The sequence below is a fragment of the Pristis pectinata genome, chromosome 9, assembly GCF_009764475.1.
Source record: "Pristis pectinata isolate sPriPec2 chromosome 9, sPriPec2.1.pri, whole genome shotgun sequence".
NCBI classification, from domain to species: Eukaryota; Metazoa; Chordata; class Chondrichthyes; order Rhinopristiformes; family Pristidae; genus Pristis; species Pristis pectinata.
The window spans coordinates 66,651,733-66,671,522 of record NC_067413.1 but is presented as its reverse complement, the minus strand read 5'-3'; positions in this window follow the sequence as shown (position 1 = coordinate 66,671,522).

Sequence of the window (19,790 nt, the reverse complement as noted above, 5' to 3'; positions counted from 1 at the left end):
TCACCATCATTATCATTGACTCTACAGGATGTCAGTCAACGTCCTATTGATCAAGCATCCATCATTGTTTGGATGTCATAGAGTCATACAATTATACAGCACTCGTCCATGTCAACAAAGGTGCCCATCAAAGCTAGTCCAATTTGCTTGCATTTGGCCCATATCCCTCTAAACCTTTCCTATGCATGTACCTGTCCAAGTGTCTTTTGAATGTTGTTATTTGTAATGTTGGATGTGACTGAGTTAAAGGGATGAGAGCAAGTATAGCAAAAATTCTTTGTGAGTACACATATTTCTAAGCCATTTTTTGTTTCACAATACGAGTAAAATTTTCAACACATTTGTACTTGAAATTTGCAGACAGAATTTTACAGTCTTTTTTGGATATCGATTTCCATATTTAAACAGTCTTATTCCTAAAAGTTCCTGATTATTGAATCAGCTCCATTATTCATGGGTCAAGCAATTGAATTCTGCCTAGCATTCCCTCAACAAGGAAAGAGACTGACAAGGAAGCAGGTTGCTGGGCAACAATGAGACTCTTGAAGCTGTGTTAAGGACATCTCAAAGTCGATTGGAATGCAAAGGGCTTTACTGGATATAAGTGTGAGGTCATCCACTTTAGATTTGAGGAAGATAGCTCAGGGTATTTGCTAAATAGCAAGAAGCTATGAACTGCAGAGGAGTTGTTGAAGTATAGAAATCATTGCAAGCTAGTAGACAGGTACACAAAGTAATTAGGAAGGTCAAAGGAAATGTTTACTTTTCAAGAAAGTCAGAATACAAAAAGGGTGGAAGTTATTTTAAGGATGTACAAACCTTGGGTCGACCCCAAATTGAATACTACATGTGGTTCTCCAACACAGAATCACTAAAGTAATACCAGGGTAAAAAGACAAATTATAAGAGCAGGTCACTGTGAATATAGAAGGTCAAGGATGATGAACAACAAGAATGCATAATGATAAAGCTAGAGGCTTCTCAGGAATACTGTCAGGAAGCAATTCTTCATACTAAAAGTAAGAGAAAATAGGAATTCTCTTCCCAAAAAATTGTGACTTGATGAATTGAATATTTCAAACTGAATTTGATGTTGATGGGCTGGACATTACTGGTTGTGGAAACAATAGTGAGGGAGAGGTGGAGTGATAAGCTAGGTGGATTTAAGATTCAGATCAGACATCTTTTAATTGAATAGTGGAATGGCCTAGTTTATGCATTCCCCAACATGATCAATCCAAAGTTGAGATACAGCTCAGGCTTAGTCTCCAGTGCCGAGTCAAAACATTCATGTCAGAAACAAAACTTAGAATCTTGAAAAAGGGGTGTGGTTTTACTGCAGAAACCCATAAAGTGACCACTCTGTCCCTGATGGTAATGTAGTTAAAGGGCTCTGCAGTTCTCAAGATGCTGAATGCGTATTCCTCAATAGACACTTAACTATAGAAACTGCCAGGGCACTTTCAAATGGCTTTATTTACAACTGATGCTGGGCTTTCAAGTACACTTCTAGGCAGGCCTTGGGAGCTTTGAAATTGTAAGCTCAGCAAGCACTAGAGACTTTGAGCTGACTTCTGCTTAGAAGCTGCATCTCTTCAATTCTATGTGTACTTTTTCCTTACTTTTCTTTCTGCCTCATTAAATCTTCGTTCTTGCAACCAAGTGCTCACACAAATGCTGCTTGCCACTGTAAAAGTGGGTGATGCAGGTTTCTGGGCAGTGTTTAGTTGAAGCTAAACATCAGAGCTTGCCTCCTCCTACATTTGGCCACCAAAGAATTAAACAAGGAGTATAATTTGGAATCCTGGATTTGAAACACTGCTCTAAATACAGCTTTGCATATCACATCATAATTGTGTTTCAGGCTGCGGAATTTCATGTATATGGACCACTGAGCTGTCACAGCAGGATGCAGAAATAATCATAATGAAATGCAAGCCCTTAAATCCAGGGCACTGGAGTACAAGAGGTTAAATGACCCCTTCAACTGTTTTAATCCCTGGTTAGATCACACCAGGAAAACACTATTCACTTCTGACCACCACAATGTAGGAAGGATTTATTGGCCTTGGCAGGAGTACAGAATAAATTTTCCAGCTGATACTTAGGGGATAATTAAATTTCCAAGGATTGATTAGGTAAACTAAGGTTTATTTTCACTGGAATTTAGAGATTAAGGAATTATTTGATCAAAGATATTAGAGTAGGGTAGAGAGGAGGAAGCCCATTCCATTGATTGAAGTACATTGGAGAATCCCAAATGTTAGAGCTAGGTTTGTCAGAAGTAAAATTAGGGAACAGCTAACACAAGCACCGGGTGGCAAAAATTCAGAACTCTCTTCCACAGAGGGTGTTGACGCCAGATTAATAAATTTACATTTGAAAGGTTGATAGGTTTACTTAATCAAAGGTGTTAAGGGATATGGGACAAAGGCAGCAAATTAATTTTTAGTTTACAAATCAGCCATGAACTCACTGAATAGCAGAACAACCTCAAGGGGACTGATGCAGGGTTTCGACCTGAATGTCAACAGTTCCTTTCCTGCCACAGATGCTGCTCAACCCACTGAGTTCCTCCAGCAGATTGTTTGTTGCTCCATATTCCAGTGTCTGCAGTCTCTTGTGTCTCCAATGATGAAGTCTTGTTCCATTGTCCTTAGGTTCAGTGTACAAAGGAGTACGTAAATGCATGGGTGAATGAACACCTGAATGAAAGGTAAAGAATAATACTTGCATGGAGCTTGGAGAGGCATTCTTCTTTACTTCTCCCCAGCATCTTGGATATCTTCATGCTCAGAATTTCCAGTATCTCATCTCCGCAGTCAAGGGTCACAGCTCAAGTGACTTCCATTTTATCTGCCTTCACTGCCGTCACTTATCGGACTAGATTGGACTCCCAGCGCAAATTAGACTTTGGTGCCAGGGCAAGGCAGGAAACAGTGGTTACTCCATCACATGGTATCTCACAATTTATGTTATATTTTCCCCTCACAAACATGTGAATATTGTACTGGGGGATTATTGATTTATTGCCCCGGCATTCAAATTACTGACCACTGAATCTATTAAGTATTTTCATATCTTGCAAACCACCTAAGAAAGTTTGATTCTTACATAAACATAAGTAATATCTCATGTTGCGAAGGAACAACACGGCCTATATAATCTCATTGGCCACCCAGTGCCTGTCGGGAGTGAATTTGGAAAATCACTGCATATAAATCACTGTATGTGCTATAAGGAGAGGATAGGCAAATTAGGGTTGTTTTCTCTGGAGTGGTGGAGGCTGAGGTGAGACCTGATAGAAGTTTATAAAATTATGAGAGGCTTAGCTAGTGTCTTTTTCCCAGGGTCGAAATGTCAAATACTAGAAGTTATCCATTTAAGATGAAAGGGGGAAAATTCAAAGGAGATGTGTGGGGCAAGTTTTTTTAAATAGAGAATTGTGGGTGCCTGGAACGGGCTGTCAGGGGTGGTGGTGGAGGCAAATATGATAGAGGTGTTTAAGAGACTCTTAGGCACATTGATATGCAGAGAATGGAGGGATATGGACCATGTGCAGGCAGAAAGGACTAGGTGTCATTAGCTTAATTAATTCAGCACAACATCATGGGCCAAAGGACCTGTTGTTGTTCTGTAATGTTCTATGTTCTATCTTCTAAAGTAAATTGTAGGGATGAAGTATAGGAATCCTGAGTCATGTATCCTGTCCAAATTTCTGTCCCTTAATGTGATTCATTACTTTCTGACCAGTGCTTTTAACAAGCCTGGCTGATAATCTCACAGCAAAGACATGCAATTGTTTCTCAATGTTTATTGTTCAATGCGCACACCAGGCTCTTATCTCACATAATGATACTCAGTCTTTCTGAGAGAATAAATACAAAAGCATTTAGGCGGTTAAGACTCACCTCAATCGAAGATATGTTGCTGTGACTGTAATAGTTTCAACTATAGTTATGTTAAGGCTGTAAAAATAGATCACTATTGAGACAGTAAATTAGCTGGAAGGAAATAAGTAATTTAAACGAATCCTTTGAGCTAATTTTGAAAGGTAGTGATGGACTTTGTACATTCATGACTTTAATAGCAGTTTCTTCAATTAAAAAGAGGCAGTAACATTTATCAGATGCAGCTGGGAATCTGTGTTCACTGAAATGTTCCCTTCAAGTTATTATGTTACATAATGGAGAATTTCATTAAAACATTACCATATGCTATTTGTTTTCACTTTCCTTTTTAATGTTTTATTTGGTAGAGCTCAGCATTTTAATTTTAGAGACTTCTGTTGTAAATATTTTAGGTGGCACAGACTGAAATTTGTCCTAGGCAGAGCTATTTGGGGACACAAGAGACGGGAGATGTTGGAATCTGGAGCAAAGAATGAGCTGCTGGATGAACTCAGTGGGTCAGGGACCATCTGTGGAGAGAAACCAACAGTCAGCATTTCAAGTCGAGACCCTTCATCTAGACTGAAAGAGCAGAGGGGAGATAGCCAATATAAAGAGGTGAGGGGTGTGACAAGAGCTGGTTGGATGCAGCTAAGAAGTCAAAAATGCCAACGTTTCCATTACACTACCTCACTTAGTGCTGAGGATGCCTTCCAAGGAACAAGAGCACAAATGGAATCGGTGCTCAAAGAAGCCATTATCGCATTAGATTTGGAGAGATGCGTTAGTGGCAATGTTGTCGTGCCAAAAATCATTGCGTTTGCTGCTATTACTTGCTGCTATGCTGGGAACCTAGTGCAAGCCCTCACCCTCTTTGCTATGGCCTGCTGATGTGCAAGGAACCTGACATAAATCCCTGCTTTCCCTACCTCTGTTCACATCTGTGTCAGGAACCAGTGAGTTAGGAAACGGACTTGAACCCTTGTCCTCCCCTTTGCTGTGCTGAGAATCTGAGACTCCCTGGCTTCCACTGTAACAATAATTCACCCTGCAGCTCAGAATGGAGCTCCTGCTACTTGTATACACAGAATACCCAAAATCTACAGTCCCCCTCCTCACCTCCTTGTGGATGCAATGGAAGCTGCTGTCTCCTCCTTTCTTTGTTCCGATGCGCAGATCTCTCCAGCTCAGAGGCTGGTCGATGGTAACAAGGCAACACATGAACAGTTACTGCCAGTTCCTAACAAATCCCCAGCTCACCCAACAACAACCCTCACAGATATTCCCTCCACATCAAACTGTGGACCAATTAAATATAGTGGGAGTACCAAGGGAGGATGGGGATTCATGCCAGTTCCAAGCATCTAGATTCCTGGCACAGTAGCATGGATACAGGGCTTTATTGCCATGTTCCCAACACAGGAAAATACAGGAGCACACAGGCAGAGTGGTTGTCTCTTATGAAGCAGAGGGAGGTACATACCAGTGACTGTCTAGACTGGAGAATCAAGAGCACGATAATGGATCAGCACTCTACAGGGTAGTATTAAGCAGGATACCAGTATACATAAAACCAGAAATTGCTGGAAATACTCCACAGGCCAGGTAACATCAAAGGAGAGGAAAACAGGTTAATGGCCTTTAATCAGAACTAGGAAAAGTTAGATAACAGGTACTCTTTAACTTGAAAAAAAAAGGGAGCAGTGGAGACCAGGAGAAAATGGATTGCATGGTAAAGGCTTGTTAATGGTGACTGTTCTGTCTGGAGGAGCTGTAAGTAGAGGGAGAACAAAAAAGGGAAAGAGACAAAATGGAACTATGACATGCAGAACACAATAATTGCTAGAAACCTGAAATAAAAGGGAATGGTAGAAAAGACCAGCAGGTCAGGCAACATCTGAGGAGAAAAAAAAAATCATAGGTTGGTGGCCTTACATCAAAATTGCCCAATTCAGATACGAACTGAAAGTCAGTAATCTGAATTGTCAAAATGGAGACACAAGAGACTGCAGATGCAGGAACAGTCCATTTCCATCTGTAGATGCTGCATGACCCACTGAGTTCCTCCAGTATCTTGTCTGTTGATCTGAATTCTCAAACTTATTATTGAGTCCCAAGAGCGTTTGATGCTTAGATGGAAAATGAGATGTTGTTCCTTGACTTAACTTTGAGCTTGTTGGAATTGTGCAAGAGGCCAAAGACTCAGAAGTCAAAGTGGGAGTGGGAAGGAGAATTAAAGTGACAGTGACCTGGAAGCAGAGAGTCTTGCAAACTGAACAGAGCCAATCTGCAAAGTGGTCACTCAGTCTGTGTTTGGTTTCTCCACATTCTCACAATATTCTCATTTTATTTCCTTTATGCCAGTTATCTTTCCTCATCCAGTACATGGTTCAAATATTTCACTGGGAGTTCAAGCAATTCTCTTGTATGGTCAGGATCCCATTTTTAATGTATACTGCATTGTGGTTCTATGTGTTGAAAGATGAGAAGAAAAATATCCAAAATTAGATTTGCCACACTAAATTTAATATTCCTAAAACACAGTGATTGATTTAAAGTTGCAGCCAGGAATGCATTTGAGCAAGAGATCAGTCCATCAACAAATGGCAGTAAGGGAACACAACTACTTTTACAGCTGGGCTACATCATCAGTCAGCTGACTATACTAAGATGGTCAGATCTATAGGATGTCATTTCTGCTTCTGGAACTCTGCTCCTGATTCAGAAATCTTCCTGAACTTATACATACTAACACAAAGGGAATATACAAGAGCTTCACCCTAACCCTTGACAGTACCTTAGCCTGAGCCATGAAGGAGAAAAATATCAAAATGCTGCTGTTATCCTTGCCAATGAACAGTTCTCTGGAGCAGCAGTTAAGCCAATAAAAGTAAAAGAAGAATCTAAAAGGAAAATACTGCCAATGCTGGAAATCTAAATTTCAACAGCAAATGCCAGAAATACTCAACACATCAGAGTACAGCTGTGGAAAGAGAAATAGAATTAACATTCCAGGAGGTGACCTTTCAAGAAAACTGATTACAGTTGAACTTCAATGGCCTGAAATGTTAACTCTGTTTCTCTCTCCATACATGCTGCCTGACCTGCTGTGTACTTACAGCATTTTTAAATTTAATCTTGTATGAAAAGAAGCTCATGTGACAGCATCTGGATTTCATCAGTTTCCAAAAAGAGGGCAGAGAACTGGATGGGCTTTCTTAATTCCCAGTCCTTCTGCCTCAGCAAATTATGTTGATGAATTGTGAAATCCTTTAAAACGTACTGGGAATATACTGAATCTCTGATGCATCAAATAAATGTTTCCATTCACCAAACATTGCTAAACATGCAATTTTTTTTCTTTTATTGTGGTACTCATAGGTTCCTCTCCATATTGCTGATTAGTAAGGCAAGTAAACAGAATGATGCTTCCACTCAAATATCCTTTATTAATGGCCAACACCACCCTATTAACAGCAACAGCCGATACGACAAAGTGTTAAAAATCAAATTACATGATATACAGAATTAAAACAGAAAGTGCCAAAAACACTCAGTAGGTAAGGCAGCATCTGTCGAGAAAGAAATAGAGCTAATGTTTCAGGCTGAAGACCCTCCATTGGAACTTGAAAAATAGGAAAACAAATTAGCTTCAAGTTGCAGAGAGGTTGGGAGAGGGATGGATATGCATCCTGTAACTTCTGTAATTTTGCAGCAGATACATTCTTCATTACTTTTCCAACTCACACCACAAGCATACATCGTGGAGTATCATTTTTCAATATACCATCATGCATTTCCATGGATCTATTCACATTCTCTTATGCAAACAAGCTTTGTATGCACTGATCCAACTTCTGAGTTTTCTCCTCCTTATAGAAGCTTGCACTCCTTCAGTTCAGGAAAGATGTCAGAGGTAGGTTTTTTACACAGAGAGTGGTGGGTGCCTGGAATGCACTGCCGGGGTTGGTGTATGGGCCTATACAATAGGGTCATTTAAGAGACTATTAGATAGGCACATGGATGAACGAAAAATAGAGGGTTATATGAGGTCAAGGAGAGAGGGGGATAGGTTGAATATGGATAAGATTTATATAGGTCGGCACAACATTGTGGGCCAAAGGGCCCATACTGTGCTGTATTGTTCTATGTTCTATGTTCTTTCTTTTCTCTCACCTGATGGCCCAAGCCAGGAACTCTCCAGATGGCTTCTCTTCAGAATCCACCTGTACTGGTGCCAATACATTTCTACTTGTATCCTGATCGACACATGTTCTTCCATGAAGAGAGTTGCTTGTCTTAACAATGTGCTCCCTTCCCAAGACAACTTCACTTGTCTTCCTAGATAATGAAATAGTGACAACTGATTCCTCATCCGCTATGGTCACCATGTTGGAGCAATAGCTGTTATTCCAGTTGTGGCCATGACTGTGAGCTCTAAATATCTTGGTGCCTCTGAAGCCCACTTGACCAGTGATCTTCTTGAGTAGGGCCAGTGCATCCCATGGACCTTGTTTCTCATCATTGTCCAATGCAATTCCTTAAAACCATTCTGACAAATGATCTTTGACCTGAAATTTTAACTCTGTTCCTCTTCCAACAGAGGTGAGTATTTCCAGCATTTTCTGTTTTCATCCTTAAAACACACCTCATCTCAATTTAACTGACTCAGTACAATTGTTGTCCATGACTATAGGCACATGGTTCCAGTCCATCACCATGGCTGGTAACTGGACTCCTCTGCCTCCACTAAAACTATAGCAGTCTATCTCCCCTAAAAACTGAGAAGTCTGTCCTGTGTAAGTGTTTCACACCAGTTTACTCTGCCTCAGTGGAAAATGCTTCTCAATACACATTTTGCCCTATAACTGACCAGCTTGCAGCAGTGCTAATGTATGTGCTGATCATGAAGTCTTAAATTGATACAAAGGCCACTAATTCATCATTGGTAACTCTCCCTGCTTGTGTACAGTAAATTCCACTTACCGCTCCCAACTCTGTCACCTTCATCTCCAATTGCCATGCATGGATGGTACTTCATCAGGATATTCTATTTCTTTGCCAATTTGTACCCAGGTCAAATGATGTTTACCATCCTTCCCAGTTGCTGCCTTCTTTAGGAACCTGCACACCTGTGTAATGTGTGTTATTTGGCAGAAATTAAATCACTGGGCCATCTTGAACAGGTAGTTTGAGTTCAGATGGTTTCAGCCATGGTATGGCCTCCTACATTCGCCACCTACATGACTATAGCTGTCCCACCTTTGGCACTCAGGTGACCTACTGTTTTCCCACTGAAGGCATACCATAGCACCTACATGACTTAGTCGCAAAAGGGAAGACCACATGGCTATTACCATTTCTGTGGGCTTGCTCCTTGCCTGAACCTCTGGCTGATACCCTGAGTGAAACTGTTCATTGTTGTTGTCAATGCCGTTTCATATTCATGGCTTTTCTGAATGCTATCTCAAAGTTCAACATCTCAAAAACTTTGCATAAATTCTCTTGCTTGACAGCCCACTGACTAAATGAGCCCTTAGTATCAAATCTAAACATGCCACTGCCTTTAACCTGACAATGTATTTGCCATCCATGTCTTTTTATCCCTGGCTACAACTACTGAATATGTAACTCCTGAAAATCTCTGAAGGTGCTGGGTTAAAATGTCTCATCAAAATTCTTACAACATCTTTGCAGGAGGTCTCATCTGTGACTTCTAATGTTAACACATTTACTGGCATTTTGAACATCTTGTAGTATTGCCTTCCTCTTTACATGTATGTCCATGTTCTCTGTTGTCTCCCTGGGCCTTGACAATATCATTTTCTTTCAAGAATATCTCTGCCTATTCCATGTAAAGACCAAATAGCTGTGAACCCTCATACTTTTCCCTTCAACAACTTATAGGCTGTGTCCAACACCTACCATCATTACTGCTCTAGCTCAGGAATTACGTTCTCTTTTCACTGGCCCTTTGTTACTGCCTTGTGAATTCCTCTGCAGCAAAATTCCAAACTTCTTGTCAGTGTAGCATTTGTAGGTTTTTCCTTTATGTTGCTATTTAGTAAGGCTAGTAAACAGAAAAGATGTGCAAAAATTGGATAACAACACCCAACTAACAGCAGTTACTGATACAACAGTGTATCAAATATCATATGATGCACACAGTCATGAAGATATATACATGTTCAATACATTCTACACCTATTATGCCATCCTTGGATCTGAGTTTGCAGCTAGAGTTTGAAATTATGCACAATTTACATGAGATTCAGTTGTCTGTAAAAGTAATGTCACAGCATTCAGCATTGGCTTACACCTGAAGATGAAAACTGGTAACAGCTAGGTTCTGTGAGAAAATTTGTGTAAAAGCTGTTTTCAACTGTTGGTGTGACAAGGGCCTCACATGTAAGTTGCAGTGTAAATGATTGCTGCAGTGCACAATCATGTTAATTGTTCAGTTCTGTAAAATAGGAGAGCAGGTTTAGAGAAAGACTTTGTAGCATGTGATGAGACATTTATTTCCACTCAGGAACAGTTGGTGGCCTTACCTTTGCTCAGGTCTAGTATTTTACATATTTGCTTCCAATTTTTTTCATTGTTAGAAGCACCATTTCCCATATGTTCTACATTGCAATCCTCCATTGTATCAGAATTTGTTGTAATTACTGTATTATGGTGTTCTATAACTGCAAAAATCTCAGTTTTTTCCACAGAAAATATAAAAATAAGTTTTTCCTTTTATTTGATAATAATTCCTCTCAGAAGCTCAGCTAGGACTTTTGTAAGTAGGTGGATATACTGTTGTGTAACGTTCTTGCCTGTATAGTACAGGTTCTAGAATATTTCTTCAAGTTTGTATCATTATTTGTGTCAAAATTATTTTATAATCAACCGCAATGTTTAATTATTACCTGCACTGAATTCAAATGCAATATTTTAAGATGGTAACAGTAATGTTGGAGAGTTAGCACAAGAATGCAGTCAGATGGGTGGAGTATGTCCAACTGTATTGCTCTAATGAAACCTTTTAATTGATGAAATATCACTGGAAAGATAATGAAAAAGCATCCAAATTTTAATATCAACATTTGTAATCTTCCTTGGAATTCTGCTCTACAGCACAGTCTTCCATAAGCAGTGAGAGTTAACAATGTGTGAATATTCTAACTCTATCTACATTAGCTCCAGGGAGGTACAAGCCAGGAAGATTAAGTTGAAATTGTCATATCTTAACATCAGACATAAAACAGACAAATGGGTAGGCAGATATCTAACAATCTTGGAAGGAAGTTTTAATAGCCTAGTCTATTTTCTGAGGGCTTACAAGAAATTGTATTTGTTTGTCTATCCAGTCGTGAATAGAATCTAATTATATGTTGCAAGGTCCAGTGATGGTAATCTGATTTTCTTTGGCATTTGAGTTTTGGTTTAGAAGGTGAAAAATATGGGTTTTCACAAAGCTGTATATTTATTAGCACTCCACAGTAGGTTTCATTGATCATACAAATGCCACTCTGTCATGAAGGCACCTGCTGACACCTTCATTAGACAGCCAGGAATCAATTGATTCGTGACTACCAAGAGACTGCCTTATCATTTTCTACCACATACTGTCAGTATTCAGACAGATGGACTATACCATGAAGTAACATAACTCCCACCACCATTATAGATTGGTAACAAATAAATCTTTCCAGGCATAGCTACTGATTTTTTTTACAGTTTTGTGATGTCATTGAACTATTTATTCATGCACTTGTTACCAGTACAAGAATGGAAAACATATGCAGTGGAATGCATTGCATAAGCTGAGGTAAGTGCCCAGACATCGGGTTTTAAATGTTTTTCGTGCAATATGGAGATATTACCCATAGAAAATGGTAAAATTGGCTGAAAAACACTTTAGTGTTAGCTGTTTCCCACCTGGAATTATGTGGAAAAATGGAATCTGCCTCGTTTTACAAGGGACACAACCTGATTTAATGGATCAACACATACTATGCTGCCCACTAATCCTATGAAGTCAGCCCTGAAAGGCACATTCCCCGGCAAGCATTGACAGAAGCAACATACATAGTGGTGGGAGGAGTTGACAGCAAGGCTGCAACTAGGAGGGAGAGCACTTCTTGATTTACCCTGCATGACTTACCAGTGCTCATTAATGCCATAGATGTTAAGAGAGTGCATCTGTGCTACAGGGTGCCAGCAGATTCTACAGGGCCACCATTAGGAGAGTTTGGCAGAAGGTGATTGTTATGGTGTCTGGCCACCATACCATGAAACAATGTTGTGAGATCTGTAGCCAAATAAAGGACTCCAGTGACACCTCCACAAGTCACTTGCTTTCCTCTGGCACCACCTCCCACCCTTACACCACCAGCACTACAAACCCCATTCAAAGGTCAAACAATTTAAAGGAAAACACATGATGTCTGGTTATGTCATCAAGTGCTATGTCATCAAATCATACAGCATAGAAATGGGCCCTTCAGCCCACTGAGTACACTCATGACTATCAACCAACAGGGGAGGATATATTCAGAGAATGGCAGGGCCCTGGGGAGTGTTGTAGAATAGAGAGTCCTAGGGGTACAACTACATAGTTCCACTGAAATAGCAACACAGGTAGACAGGATAGTGAGGAAGGCATATGTTCTGCTTGCCTTCATCGGCTGAGGCACTGAGTAGAAGAGTTGGGATGTCATGTTAGAGTTGTACAAAATGTTAGTTAGACCACATGGAGTATCCCGTGCGGTTCTAGTTGCCACTCTATAGGATTAAGCTGGAGAGGGTGCAGAAAAAAATCGTAAGGATGTTAGCGACAATGACTAATACGAGGGGACATAATTTTAAGGTGATTGGAGGAAGGTATAAGGGGGATGACAGGGGTAAGTTTTTTACACAGAGAGTGGTGGGTGCATGGAACGCACTGCTTGCAGAGGTTGTGGGGGCAGATACATTAGGGACATTTAAGAGACTCTTAGACACATGAATATAGAAAAATGGGGGGGGTGCTATGTGGGAGGGAAGGGTTAGATAGATGTTAGAGCAGGATAAAATGTCAGCACAACATTGTGGGCCAAAGGGCCTGTACTGTGCTGTAGTGTTCTATGTTCTATGTTCTATGTTGCTGGTCTGGAGGGCTTGAGTTATAAGGAGAGAATGGATAGACTGGGTCTATTTACCCTGGAGTGAATGAGGCTGAGAGGTGATATGATACAGGTATATAGAATGATGAAAGGCATAGATAGGGCAGAGAGCCAGTGTCTGTTTCCCATTGTAGGGGTGTCTGGGACATAGGATTAGTGTGAGAGGGAGAAGGTTTAATGGGGATCTGAGTGTTAAATGTTAAATGTTTTACACAAAATGAAGTTGGTATCTGGCATGAGCTGCCAGAGGAAGTGGTGGAGGCAGGAAAAGGTACAGCATTTAAGAGAAATCTGGACAGGCACTTGAATGAGCAAAGTGTAGAGGGATATGGAGTTAATGCCGGCAAGTGGGATTTAGTAGAGATAGGCATGATGGTTGGCATGAAAGCAGCAGGCCAAAGGGCCTGTTTCTATGCCGTACAACTCTATGACGTTGACCTTCAGGCACAATGTCACTGGGCACAATGCCCTCACAGGCCCTGGGCCCATCCATGCTCCACAGCCAGTAAATCCCAGACTGCTCCATCAGTTAGCTGTGAGCAGCAACCTGAAGCCGACCTGTCAAGGGCAACAGCTTCTCATGGATCTTCCAGGCTATTCTATTCGCACTCCATCTGAAAGGGAGCAGCCTCCCAGAAGGCAGTTGGCAGCCCCACAGGGGACCCCATGACATAGCACTGGTGCTGTAAACATACACGTAAGGTACAAATAATGAGGGTCACTGCGGCGTTCATCAAAAAGACAGATTGTCTGCAGATTCTTTTACATTCATGTGACTTTCTCTTGAAACAACTGCATATGAAAAGTGTCTTGCTATCTTCTGTGATTTTACCCATTACCAGCCAGGTGTAACTGACCATGCTGTGTCTTGTGCTGGCACAGCTGCACAGACTGCTGTGCTACATTTAGGAAGTTTGTTAAGTGGATGCATGCCATATGATGCCACTCCAAGATATTCCTCATTTGAAGGATGCCTTCCCACCGAGGATTCTAGTTGAATGGCAGCTGTTTTCTTCATGGTGAGTGTTGTATACTCACAGTATTAGTTACATGCTGGTCTGTAAATGATTGCATCTCAGCCCCGATGCTGAATTATCTCCTTCTTCTTGACATTCCATGCCTAGCCGCTCCTGAGACAGGACTTGTGTCAAAGTAAAATATGAGGGATCTTGTTTGCAGAGATGTAAAACCTTCTGCAATCTGCCTCTTTTGTTGTGGATTCATCCTGGAAGGGATTTAAATGTGATGGCTTGTTCAGGTGTTAAGTGATGGAATGAGCAGGGAGAAGGCAGAGCACACTGACCAGATCATTTTGCTGAGAGTCATGTGAAACAAAATGTGTCCAACAATTACAATCAGCGATTGTGCACGTTCACACCCCCTCCCCAAAACCTCACAAAATGATCCATTTGTGTGATGGATGTAGCTCACCCTCACATGGAATCTCGTAATAGAATTGGTGATTGAGGTGCATTTCAAGAGGCTGGAAATGTTAACCCCTCCAAGCATTGCAATAACCTCCAAATGCCAATCAGATTGCATTGTTGTTATGTGCATTGCTCTCAGCGACTGTGGCTACTCTGGTTCTTACCAGACATCAGTGCTAACAAAGGGCTCAAATGGTGAAACAATGATTAGACCGGAAAAGAGGAAAGAATAAAGTGCTTTTTCTTTTAGAGGACATTGCTCTATTTTACAGGTTCCAGTCCATAAGTAATATAGATCCTATAGCAATAAGTGGATAATACATCTCTTCATTGATGTGTACTGAGCAGTTTATTTGCACCTGCTAAGGAGGAAGTGAGATGCAAACATTCATATTGTGTAATTTGTCAGCAACGTTGTTGATCTATATTACTTTATGTGATGCTTCACCTGTGATGGAGCTCCATAAATGCAGTGTGCTTATGAGAAGCACCTCTCTAGAATGGATCTCTTCTCACTCTTGTAGTGGCACCTCCCTCCTCCCCACTGCCGTGGATGAAACTGCCGGTCATCATCTGGGGATTCCTCTTCCTGTGCAGGTGAGTTAGTTTATCTTATCCAAGGTGATGCTATCATTGGCCTCAGTGTCCTTCAAAAAAGAGGAATAACCAGTTAATGCAGCTGTTCCAGAGGCAAAGTAATGAGCCAGAGCAGATAAGAGAATAAAAGTAGAGGCATCTCAAGGCAATAGTGACTTTAATGGAGTTTCAAAATAATAATTCAGAGATTAGCATGGCAAAGCCTAAGGCAAAAGGCTGGAGAAAAACTGATGTGGTGTGATTCAGAATAAAACTTAGGAAATAATAAAAACTTTGGGAAATAAGATTGGCCACAATCATGTAGAACACCAATAGGAAGCATTAATATTATGTTCGCAGAGAACAGGCAAATTATGTTCAGCCCACAAACAAAAACAAATTAAATAAACTAATGAGAAAACATGGATAAATGAAGTGATAAGAGAAAAGACATCAGGCTATGGAAAATGGTACAGAGTAAATCATTGATGGCAGGGAAAAAGATAGCAAGGGAAGGTACAAAGTACATAGGTGAGAAATATACCAGGATGTAAGGAAGGCTAATATCAAGGAAAGTAAAACAAAGTAATAAGATATTTTATCAATGCATAATTAGAAAACAAAACTCAGAATGGAACTACTACTATTAAAGGGCAGACAAGAAAGAATTGCAGACTGTGATGGTGAAGTAACAGAAATATAATCTTTTTGTACTACTTACCAGGGAAACAGGTCAGGTCAACATAGTTCCGGAGGTGAGGCCTTACATTAAGTTGAAGAGAAAGATTAAATAAACTAATCAAAATCAATCAGTTGTCTGGTCTGAGCAACTAGTATTTTGGCATTTTAAAATACTGTATATTATAAAGACATTTTGATGATGTGGGCAACCTTGACAAGGCTAACATTTCTTGCCCATCATTCATTGCCCATGAGAACATGGTAGTGAACTGCCTTCTTGAACTACTGCAGTCCTTCTGCTGAAGTAATCCCATAATGCTTTTGGCAAGGGAGTTTAAGGATTTAGATTCAGCAATGACAAAAGAATGGCGATGTATTTCCAGGTTGGGATGGTGTGCGACTTGGAAGGGAACCTGCAGGTGGCAGTGTTCCCATGTACCTACAATCACTCTGCTTGATGGTTGAGATCATGGGTCTGTTACGTACTGTCGGAGTAGCCATGGCAAGTAACTTCAGTGCATTTTGTGGATGGTACACTATGCAGCCACAGTGTGACAGTGATGGAGGGAATGAATGCTTCAGCGAAAAGGATGGGGTACTAATCAAGTGAACTACTTTGTCCGAGATGGTGTTGAGGCTCTTAAATGTTGCCGGAACTATACTCATCCAGGCATATGGGGAGTATTCCATCATTCTTCTGACCTCATGGACAATGGTAAGGCTTTGGAGTGTCGGGAGGTCACTCGCTGCAGTATACCCAGGTCTGACCTGCTCTTGTAACCACAGTATTTATGTGGCTGATTTAGTAGAGTTTCTTGTCAATGGTGACCAACAGGATGTTGATGGCAGCACTCAGCAACAGTAATGCAATTGAATATCTAGGGCAGGTGGTTAGACATTTTCTTGTTGAAGGTGGTCATTGCCTGCCACCTTTGTGTCTTTGTGACACAGCTGCTTTTGCTACCATGTATCAGCCCATGCCTAAATTATATCTAGGTTTTGCTGCATTCAGGCATGACTAGTTCAATTACCAAGGCACTGTGAATGGAACTGAACATCGTGCAATCAACAGCAAGAGCTTCAACTTCTGACCACATGATGGGATGAAGTCATTGATAAAACAGCTGAAGACAGCTGGACAATAGCCTGAGGAACTCCTGCAATGATGGTTTGGGATTGGGATGATTGGCCTCCAACAAGCACAGCTATCTTTCCTTTGTGTAAGTTATGACTCCAACCATTGGAGTATTTTCCCCTTGATGTCCATTGTCTTCAGTTTTACCAGGGATCTTTGCTGCTGAACTTGGTCACATTCTGCCTTTACTTCAAGGGCAGTCGCTCTTGCTGGATCTCTTGAATTCAACTCTTTGATCCAGTGCGATGATGAGGCCTGGAGTTGAGTAGACCTGGTGAAACCCAAAGTGGGCACCAGTGAACAGATTGGATTTGTTCTGCTTACTGTGAATAGATCATACCTGGGCAATTTTCCATATTGTTGGGTAGATTCCAGTATTGCAATTGCACTGGAACAGATTGGTTGGAAGCAGGGAATAAATAGTGAAGACATTATTACACATATATTGACAAGGTATTAGAAAATGCTGCAGTGCTGGAGGTGAAATGGATAGTAAATGTCTGCATTTAAGAAGAAAGATAGGATGTATTCAGAAACGTATAAACAATTAACCTTAATGTTGGTAGGAAGAAAGGTATGGATTTTCTACAAAAATAGGAAAAAAATTAAAATTTAAATAAAAAACAATAACAATACAGTACAGAGCTCCAAAAGGGAAAGTTACATTTGTTCAACCGCATAGAATTCTTTGCAGAGCTAAAATGGACAAGGATAATGTAGTATATGTGAAGTGTGAAACACAAGACCTTTGCTATAGCACCGCATAATAGACTTACAAGTAAATTCAGTACCACAGAATCAGACAAAATCGTGATAATTTATGACGTAGAAGGAGATCATTTGGCCCATTGTTCCCATGTCAGTTGTAAAAGAAAAACCTGAGCTTATCCCACCTTCCAGCACCAGGTCTGTAGCCCTGCAGATCACGGCTCCTCAAGGTCACATCCAAATATTTTTTAATGCAATGATTCGTTCTGCCTCTGCTACCCTTTCAATAGAGTAAGTTCCTGACTTCTAACACACTCTTATTATTTTTCCCCATCTCTCTTCTAATTTTTCTATTAATTACTTCAAGCTTATGCTTCCCCTGTTATTGACCCATCTTCTAAGGGAAATAGGTCTTTCCGATTTACTCTGTCTTGGCTGCTCATAATTTTGCACACCCCATTAAGCTTCAGCTTTCTCTGTTCCAAAGAAAACAAGTCTAGCTTATCTAATCTTCCCTTGCAGCTAAAATTTTCCAGTACTGGCAATACCCTTGTTAAATCTCCAGTTTTGTTCTCTTGTATGGTGGCAGTTTTCAAGCTGTAGCCAGACCAGTGTCATATACTGTTGTAGCATAGCCTTTCTGTTCCGATGTTCTATTCCTTGCCAAATAAGGAAAGCGTCCCATATGCTTTTATAACTACTTTGTTGATCTGTCCTTCCTCCTTAAAGACATACTAAAGTCACTTTTCTGTTCTACATTACGTAATATCTTGCTTTTATGGTATAATCTTTTGCATTGTTGCACATCTCCAAATGCATTACTTCACACTCATCCACATTAAAATTTATTTACTTTTTCCCTGCTTGGCTGACCAGACCATCTAAACCTTACTGCAGTCTAGAACTTTCCTTATCACGGTCAACAATGCAGCCAAATTTTGTATCATCTGCAGGTGACAAGTAGCAGAATGGCTAGCCAGCTGGCTACAAGACCAAAAGCAGAGAGTAGGAATATAAAGTAGTTATTTGGAATCAAGTGCACAATCTCTGTATTTGTGCATGTCATCAAATTTGATTAGGGACTGAGGAAGACTGCTGACAAATTAAAAGAAGGCATTAATAAAATTGCAGTATAGGCAGGTCTTTGGCAAATGAATTTCTACATAGATAAATGTAAGGTGTTGCATGTTTTTAAAAATTGACATAGTTACCTATCACTTAAAAAATAATCTAAAAACAGAGTTAAGGAGCAAAGGGATTCAAGACCGCAAATGTGCAAATTAAGTAACAATGTTGGTTAATAAAGCCTGAAATGGGTAAACCTATTACTAAGGTTTATTTCTACCAGGATATAATTAAAAGACGGAGAAATAAAGCTGATTTTGTGTCAAGCTTCGGTTAGAGCTCACTTGGGATTGATTGTGGTAACCATTTTATGAGAATGATACAGAGCTACTGGAGTGAATGAAAGAAAAGAATTACAGGGATGATTTCATAATGGATGAAGAGGTTTGGTCTCTCTTGCAAGGAAAAGGGTAATGATGACCTAATCAAGGATGTCAAATCGTGAGAGTATTTGATAAAGTGGATTACAGTGTGTGTTTATATTGGGAGGGAAGAGTAAAATCATTGGCCATCAGTACAAGTATATCATCAAGAAATCAAATACAGAATTAATAAAACCTTCATTCCCAGAGAGTGATAAAAATGTGGTAGTCATGGGTAGAGGGTAAAGTTGATGTGAATAATACTGAGAAAAAGTAAGGGAGGATTATATTGATAGAGTTAGATGCGGAAGGGCAAGAGGAGGCTTGATTGAGATGCTTATGCTGGCTTGGAATTGTTGGGGGAAATGTCTTCTTTTAATGGTGTAAATTCTATGTAACTCTATGTAATTCATGTTAGCTTTCAGTGACTCCTGTTGGGCTCAGCAATCGTACTCCCTCATAGTCTAATAGCCTGCCAACAATCATTGCTGCCTTATGTGTGGATGGAGGGCTGAGAGTGTCCAGGAAATAATTTTAAAAATGATAAACTAAAATAAATTGAACAGATATAGAACCTTTACACAGAGCAGTGTTCTATGAGATGAAGATAGTTGCTGAACATTAACAGAAGCAGGATTAGGGGAAGTTCAAGAAGACATGGTCAAAGTTATATCTCCAAGAAGACTTTTAATGGGGAGAGAGAGTGAGCAAGATGGAAGGCTGGAGTCAAACAT